We start from the raw sequence: 8,762 nt of genomic DNA on the forward strand, positions 1-8,762 counted from the left end.
AACTGTTCCTTCATTGTTACAAATACATCTAGTGATTTCTGAGAAATCTAAAGAATTCTTTTTGAGGATGGGACCAGAACTGTGATCATAGTCTGAAGTGTGCTTAACGTTGAACGCACGCAAATGTAATTCACTTGTTAGACCATTCGATCGTGTTACCACGAATTTTTGTGCTGTTCCGCTGAACCGTTAGTCGAATCCACCCTGCGCCGTAGAATTTATACACGTTGAAACGCAAAGGTAGTGATTCCTAAACAATTTCACCGACTATACAATCACAACACGTGCGTCTACTCCACCGACAAGTCGACAACGACATCGTGCAGGCTTGAAGCCTTGTGGAAGAAGGGGTTCAACGACCTCTGTGAATCTTCCACGATCGTGTGCCGTATATGTATTATAAATACATATATACATATATATACGTATATAATCTTGCATGTTCTCAAAAACTTTGCAGAACAAACCTAAGTTCTAATCTTTGAGAAGGTCCTGTTCGATCCTACACCTTTTGTAAAAAGACTTCACCGAACATCTGCTGGTTCGCTCGAAGAACTACACGAAACGAAATTGAGCACAATCATGTTCAAAATTTGACTAACATAGTTGCATGTTAGGAATATACGAGGGTGAGTCAATAAGTAAAGTTACACCACGAGGTTAACTTCCGTTCAAAAAGAGATATTTTATTGTCTCTAGGAGGCTGTACGGATAAAATATTTTTCTTGACGCGTACTGGACTGCAGATTTTTATGCAAAATTAACATTTTATAAAGCGATTCATAAAAACAAGAACAAAAATAGGAGTTCCATTCTTCTCCTAAGTGCCTTATTGGATTGAGAATAAAATAGAGACCTTGTTGCACCTGATAAAAGTTTCGTCTTTTATTGTAATTCACAGAATCTTATACGCTATAAATGCATAAAATCCACGGTCTATACAGGGTGTTCCACCTAACGTTAGCATCTTCGATATCTCACTTGTTTTTGAACAAACAAAAAAATATGAGGGAACAATATTATTTGGTTAGAGGAGACAAATACTATGATAAACAAAAAAATTTTCTCAAGATAGTATTTTTCGAATTTTCTAGGTCATTGTGTTTTTTTTAAGTAGAACTATATATTTTTATCATCGTGGCGTAGTAGTTGAGGTCAAGATTAATCCAATAACCTATAATAATGTGACGTTCATTTGACCTTGAGTACGAAAATCTACAAATGTAAGGAAATAGATTTAAATAATAAAGCAACTACGATAGTAGAATTAGCGTAAAAATGTGTCGAATATGATGGACATCACTTTCAGCATTGGTTAAAATAATTAATAATAAGATAAAAAATAATTTTTCTGAAAAGCCAAAGTACGCGAGATATTTAAGGTGCTCGCGTTAGGTGGGACATCCTGTATATCCCTGTATGAATACGGAGCGTGATATAAAAAGTGCGTCCCAGTTTGAGATGCATCCTGTTATCCGATTTTTATGAACAAAAAATTATATCCGGAATATAATTCAACGAGAATTAATGTCTGTGTACGAACAAACTGGCCTGGGTCGTCAGCCAGCAATTAAATGATGCAAAGCACTTGAAAACGAGCTTAAAGAGGTTGCTGTTGAATACCACGAAGAAAAACCGACAACTGCGACGACGAGAAATCTGACGGAAATGTTTTGAAAGTGGAATTCGTAAGTTAATACCTCGCTACAAGTCTTTACTGAGACTCGGGGACTATATTGACAAATACTAGCTGGCTGTCAGTTTACATTGGTAACAGAAAATGTTTTCCACATTTATTCGTATGTTTTTCAGTGGAATGAGTATAATTCTGTGGCAGTAAGGAAAAACGTGAACGGAAAAACTTACGTTTATGCATTAAAATTGAGTTGTGGAATATAAGATTTATGTATCTATTAGAAACAAATTTTTATGCTCATGAAAATAATGCATTTCAACTGAAATCCATTATTCGTTTCATACACATTAGGCAAAGCAATGTAATTCCACAAAATTTGGAGGCTGCGACGATAAAGAGTATCTCACTCTTTACTTTCTATTTCTATTTATCTGCTTGTACTATAACTTATTTTATGTAAAACTAAAAAGATCAAAATTATATTCCATATTTTTATTTCACCAGAAATACCACACTATTACATACGAGTGATACACATGTAACTTGTATTTTACAAAAACAACACAATGCACAGAAGAATACTATTTAAAGCGTAGGAAATATACAATTTACATCTTAAACAGAAAAACAAGGAAAAATTGCTAATAAGACGAATGGATATTCAAAACTTCAAACGACAATATCTCGAATGTGAAAGCATCCAACGTTTTTTCTCACAGCCAGAATTTCTCTATCGACTCGCCCTCGTAACACTGTTCATTCCCAAGTATCAAATCTTCTCGAGATTTAGATACCTTCGTCCCAATTATCGGCGTCATTTACTCTAAATCCAATTGCTCGATATTCAAAGACACCATTGAACTCGTTTCGTGTAACTCGTCGATCGAACGAAATCAGCAACCGTCACGAGATATTCCTCTCTTCCGCCGAAAAGAGAGGGGGGAACGCTTTCCATTTTTGTTTCTTTTTTTTTTTTCGGTGCTCCCCAATTCTCTGTTCGAATTTTCCAGTCGGAGGCTAGCGTGCTGTTAGAGGGTGACGCGAGGGCGCGGATCGCCGGCCGGGCGAGAAATCTGCGGCACGACGTGCAACGGAAGATCTCGAGGCTTCGTCAGGATCGCGCCTCCTCGGAAGCGTTCCCGTGCAGCGCCAGCAGCGTCGAGAGCCTTCCGAGCGGAAGTGGCTCGAGCACGCAAGCACTGGTACGCGCTGGCAGCAATCACAGTTCGATATCCTGCGAGGACAGGGACGCAGTTAGCCCGACCGCCATCGGACCTGTACTGTGCAGGGCCAGAGCGCTAGTCGACTACACGCCGAGCCCTTACGACAAAGAGGCCCTGAAATTCAAGGTTAGTTTTTCGGGATTGTTAAGGTGCATATCCACTTGTTGCGTATCTTCGTATTGTAGGAATTATTTTACTTTAAATTCCCCCTGTTGCCGGGAGTTACAATCAATACATAAAGGGTGTCTCAGCAAGAACTTGAATTTTAAATAGATTAAAAAACACATTAATTTAATTGTTTTTTTTTTTATATTTTATTATTGATATCTTCAGAGTTATTAAGGACTTTAAACGTGAAATAAAATGTCGGTTCAATGGGCACCGTTGGTCTGGTGGCAGGTATATATTCTTTTGATGAAATTTCGCAGTACGTTTTGGAGTAAGGGCCAGTGAATTTTACGAATTTGGTAACACACACTGTTACACACTATTCACAGCTTACAGCTTACAGTATTATATATGAAAATCCTACAGTATCGTGTCACTGTTGTGTATTAATGAGAACGGGCAAGCGTTGCATCGTTGCGTATGAAAGTGTATCGTGTGGTGATACGATACGATGATACGTAACGGTGATACGATACGAAGATACGCAACAAATGGATAGGCACCTGTACATGGTAAATATCGCACCCAGCCGCTACACAGTGGTACAGAATCGAAATTTAGCAGCCTCAAATGGTCATTAAGAATAAGTTAAGTATAAGCCCTGTCCTTGTGAAGTCATTTTTCAACAATCCTCAAACTTCAAAATACTCACATCATTCTGAAATTTAAGGATTGTTGAAAAATGACTTCGCAAGGACAGGGCTTATACTTAACTTCTTATTAATCATGAAAATGTTGATTTGTGACAATTTTCTCGTCGGATTGCGATATGTGTGCAAATATAAATTTTTAACTGCGAGCTTAACTCTTTGGAGCTTAAAGTATTGTAGGCCTTTTACCAAAGAACTTGGATAAATACGTGGGTCATGTGAAAAGTTGTTGGAGTGAATTGGAAGAACAACTTATTTATCGTTTTTAAAATATTTCTATTTTTCAATATAATCCTTTTTAACAAGAGTGCACTTAGACTAACGATATTTCAATTGTATCGACCAACGTTTTAAAGACTCTTGAAAAATTTGCATTCGAATTCGCTTCTGATCAGTTGTTAGGAGACGCAGCACACGACATAAGAGCACTTTTGTTCAAGTAGCTGTATACAAAATACTATGTAGCATACAGACACAATACGTATAAGGAAGAAAAGAAAATCTTCGATGAACTAAAAATTTCAGAACTATTAATATCATTTATTTACTTCATTTCGAGAACTTTTCGAATGATCCACGTTTTATAGAATTTAACTAGATTTTAATATGTCAATTGAATGATATATTTATAACGTGTAAGAAATATTAAGATATTATTTACGAACTATGCAGTTGTATTTCCTATATTCCCTAGAAAAAAGTGGTTTGTTTTTATTATAACCACAATAAATAAGCACTGAAAATTTTAAGGTTGCTTTACAATTATACCACGCAATATATAAACATTATCAACGTCATAAATTTTCGTATTGTCGAACAAAAACCAAGCACACTCTACATCAATGTGAAAACTCGCTTCCTCAAGCACTTCGTAGCGTCTCAACATGAACGGAACACCCTGTATATCGCATCATTCAATTCACGCGATTGCAAGTAGAACCGTCGTCGAGTACTTCGCCCGTGAAAACGTATCAGGTAAATTGCAACCCGGTTTTTTGTTGCAGAAGGGAGATATTATCGACGTGATACAAATGAACAAGAGCGGCCGGTGGAAGGGTGTCTTACACAACAGGATAGGCCACTTCAAGTTCATAAACGTCGATATACTGAACGACAGGGTCCCAAGGCGCGGGGAACCAGAAGGTCGGGGGAAGTGGGGCCAGAGGTACAGACAGAAGCCCGGTTCCGTTCAAGAGCTCTTGCAGAGAATGAATCTTCAGGTAGAGAGCAATATCTTGCTACGGCTCGAACAAACTGATTCCCATTTGCATTGCTTCGAATGCAAAGCAGAGGGAACCTGCTTCTATACGTTCTGTTTTTTTTTTTCTTTCATTTCTTTTCCCTTCCTTTATTCGCCGATCCTCTTCCTTTTCATGCGTACACCTCCCTCGCGCGCACGTATATCCTTTATGTCCCGTATAACTCGGCGGTTGCACCATAAATCCAGTCCGAGTACCTTTTTCGTCAACTATTCTTCACATCTCACTTTTCGCCCGGCGATGTGTTTGGACTGGGTTCTATTAACGTTGGGAACCGGATGTAACAAGAATTTCGAAAAGTGTCGTAAAACGGTCGCGAGCTTTTTCACTCCTCGCGAGGCAAACGCACGCTGGGATTTTATACAGGGTGGACCACGAAACGTGATCAGCTTAGATTATTCTAATGGTAGCTGTTCGATCGACAATTTGTTTCGCTAGTATGATTCAAGGAGTGCTTCATGATGTTTGTACCAAATTTTTTGTTAACTCTTTTTTTTCAGAGTTTTCAAGATCACCATCAGTGTTTATATCAGTAAACCTACCATTTTTTACGCCCATCTTTTAGTGGTACAAAAAATACACTTACGAATTCGACAAGCAACGTAACGAATCATTTTTTTTCTTGTAAACCAAAGAAACGTTAAGAAAATAACATTTACCTCGATTAAAACGATATTCAAAATGGTGTCCATTAGCTAGAATACCCTCGTGTAAATGGTAAAAAACGACTGCTTAGTTCTATTTATGACGTACAATAGTATTATTATAAACGATTGTTTTACCAAAATAGTTCTATTTATGACGCTATAATAATCTAAGCTGATCACGTTTCGTGGTCCACCCTATATACTCTACCGTTTCGTATTTGCCCACCCGCATTTCGGCCATTTTAGTGACGAGTGTATCGTGTCATTAAACGGTACTAATTGCTTAAAAACATAATTTTTAAGAGAATTACAGAAGTGAGTTTTAAAATGAATGTAGATAACTATTTCTACAATGGAAAAATATGGGAGAAGAACGGTAATTCTGTAGATGGGCTAATTGATAGAATCAGTGTTGGCCAAACTTTTAATTAAATTTGATCCTGAATTGTGACACTGAACTGGAGAAGAAGTTTTATAGCGATGGTGTAATCACTATTTTGCTTTTTAAATAATATTTAAATAATAAACTATTATTATTATTATTAATACAGAACAAAGTACAAGTTACTACAATATATAAACTCGTTCGGAAAATAAATCGAATGTATTTGTACAATGAAGCGTTTTATATGGGATATTTTTTACATGAAAATGAAATTGAATATTTGTTTTGTACGCGTGCCATTAAATACGATCAACTGTTTTTATAATACTTAGAGTATGTATTAATAACGATTCGACAAATGTGTCGCCAGTAAAATTTTAAAATCGATTTTCTCGAACGCATAGCCTCGCATGGAAAAATCACCTCTTGTTTCGTTATACTATCATTATGGTCCTGTTAAATATTTATGAAGATAAATGAAGCATTACCGGCTTACATATTGCCATTCAAATATTAAAGGTGTACGTTACAAAATCGCATAGGAGAAACATAACTTCGCGTAAGATACTATAACCCCTTTATCCGATAAAGTGAAAAGTATTCAGAATGGTTTTCTGAACTTCATGGTACGTTGACGAAAAATACCATAAAAAGAAGACACTTCCACTTTTTATGAATAGAATAATATTTTTATATTTTAACATAAATCTCGCTTTGTCTAATATACAATATAATATCTCTCACAAGGGGAGCATAAAAACGGGGACAAAAGAATTAATCACAGCTTAAAAATTATTGCATTTGAGTTAAAAATGTCATTTACCACGGTAGCCTTAGTGAATTTTTTTAAATATAATTACGAAACTTTTTCAATGCTTTCAACTCGCGTGCATGTTACTGTTATATTTTGTTGTTGATGTTATGAATATCATTATATTTTTCCTAAAACTCCAAAAGAAAAAAATTAGTTTAAATGATTAAAGTATCTCCCCACTTCTTGCATATTAACAAAAATTTGTTCACGATATCAGTATCTTTTCATTTCTGTTGTAATGACTATTTTGAATCATATCTGAATTAGTTCGTAAAATTATAAATATAACGAAACAATAACTTGCATTATAAACATACGTTTCTTGATAAAAAATATCTAAAGCTGGGTTTTGAATATTTCGTCGAATATCATAATATTTCTTTACGAATATAGAATATAAATTAGTTATATATTCATTAACACTAAAACTACCAAAGGAATTAAAATAACTGGTTAATGGACTCTTATAACGATGATTAAAATGTCACAGCAACGCATTTCCTCAGATCTTTCGCTACTTTTATTACAATATGAAAATGAAGAAATTGGTTAATTTAAGAATTTGGATATTTTCGAAAGCTTATCACGATCATCAATCTGACTGGCAAGATTATACGTTCATCGGTGGTAGTTCTAGTATTAAATGCCATCTGTCGTTCGAAGTGCCAAAATCATGACAACTATAATATACGATCGAAATGCTATGTCTTCGCAGGAACACATTCCTGTGTTTGTCTTGAACGGATACGAGGATCTGGAACTGTTCCGAGAATTAGAGCCAGCGGATCTCGATTATTTGCGTATACATCAGCCAGAGCATCGTGCGAAGATACTCACTGCTGTGCAATTACTCCACGACCTTCAATGTGAGTTACTATAAATACTTTGTTTCATATATTATAAAATAAACATTTGGAGGAAAGTCAGGGAAAAATGAGAATTCCCTTGGGTCGTCAATATCCCACATTGCCTACGGAGAATTAAAGTCATTCAATAAACTCTTGTAATATTGACGGTTTTGGCAATTCTGCAAACAATTGTACCTAAGTCCACTTAGACCCTTAGAATTTTCTTTTGATTTATAATAACATTTCAAACTGACTTTCTATCGTTAGAACAAATAATATCGACTAAGTTCACTTATCTATAAAGGAAGTTCTTTGGATAAGTCAATTTCTACAGGCATCAAGTAGTAATTTTCTATTCTAAATTTTCATATTAGGTTGTGTCATAAATAACATCCAATTATCTCTTCTAAATTTATGTTGAAACAAGACATGTTACCATTAATATCAATCTATAACAGGTTCCTTGTTACGATTAAACTTAATAACAGATACACAGTATAACTATCCTTATTATCATTGTCATTTAATAATTCTTTAGTAATTTTTTCGGGTCCATGACGGAACTTATTTGCGATTCAACCTAATAGTTACGTTCATAAAAGCCTCCGCGCCGTTCCGCGACAGTTAAATATCCAAAAATGTTCAGATAATAACGACAATATAATAAAATAATTTAAAACTAATGATACCTATCGAGAACGATAGGATCGATCTGCAGAGATTGAACCTTTATCCCAAAGAATAATAGATCATCCAACTCAAGCAATAATGCATTCCCCACAAGTTAAAACAAACGAACCAAACCTTAAATCCAGACCAAATAAAACTTCTAAACGACCTGTACGTCACATTTTCCTCTGTTTCAATAGCTGGAAGCGAAGGCGATTTGGCTTCAAGCTCGGAGGGCGACGAGGTCAGTCGTTTGGTCCTAACTTCCGGCCAGACGTCCGGCCACTGTTCACCGTTTAATCGTCGCCAGTTCCCGCGGGACTCCGGCTGTTACGACGCTCACAAGAATCCAACCAGCCGACGTACCGTTAGTCCAGAGTCGACGGGCGCTAAGATGTCCAGGGAGAACAATCTCGACATGACCACAGCCTCGAAGAACGTTGGCGGGGTCAGCGCAGAGGGC

This window comes from Dufourea novaeangliae, unplaced genomic scaffold, assembly GCF_001272555.1.
Source record: "Dufourea novaeangliae isolate 0120121106 unplaced genomic scaffold, ASM127255v1 scaffold89, whole genome shotgun sequence".
Lineage (NCBI taxonomy): Eukaryota > Metazoa > Arthropoda > Insecta > Hymenoptera > Halictidae > Dufourea > Dufourea novaeangliae.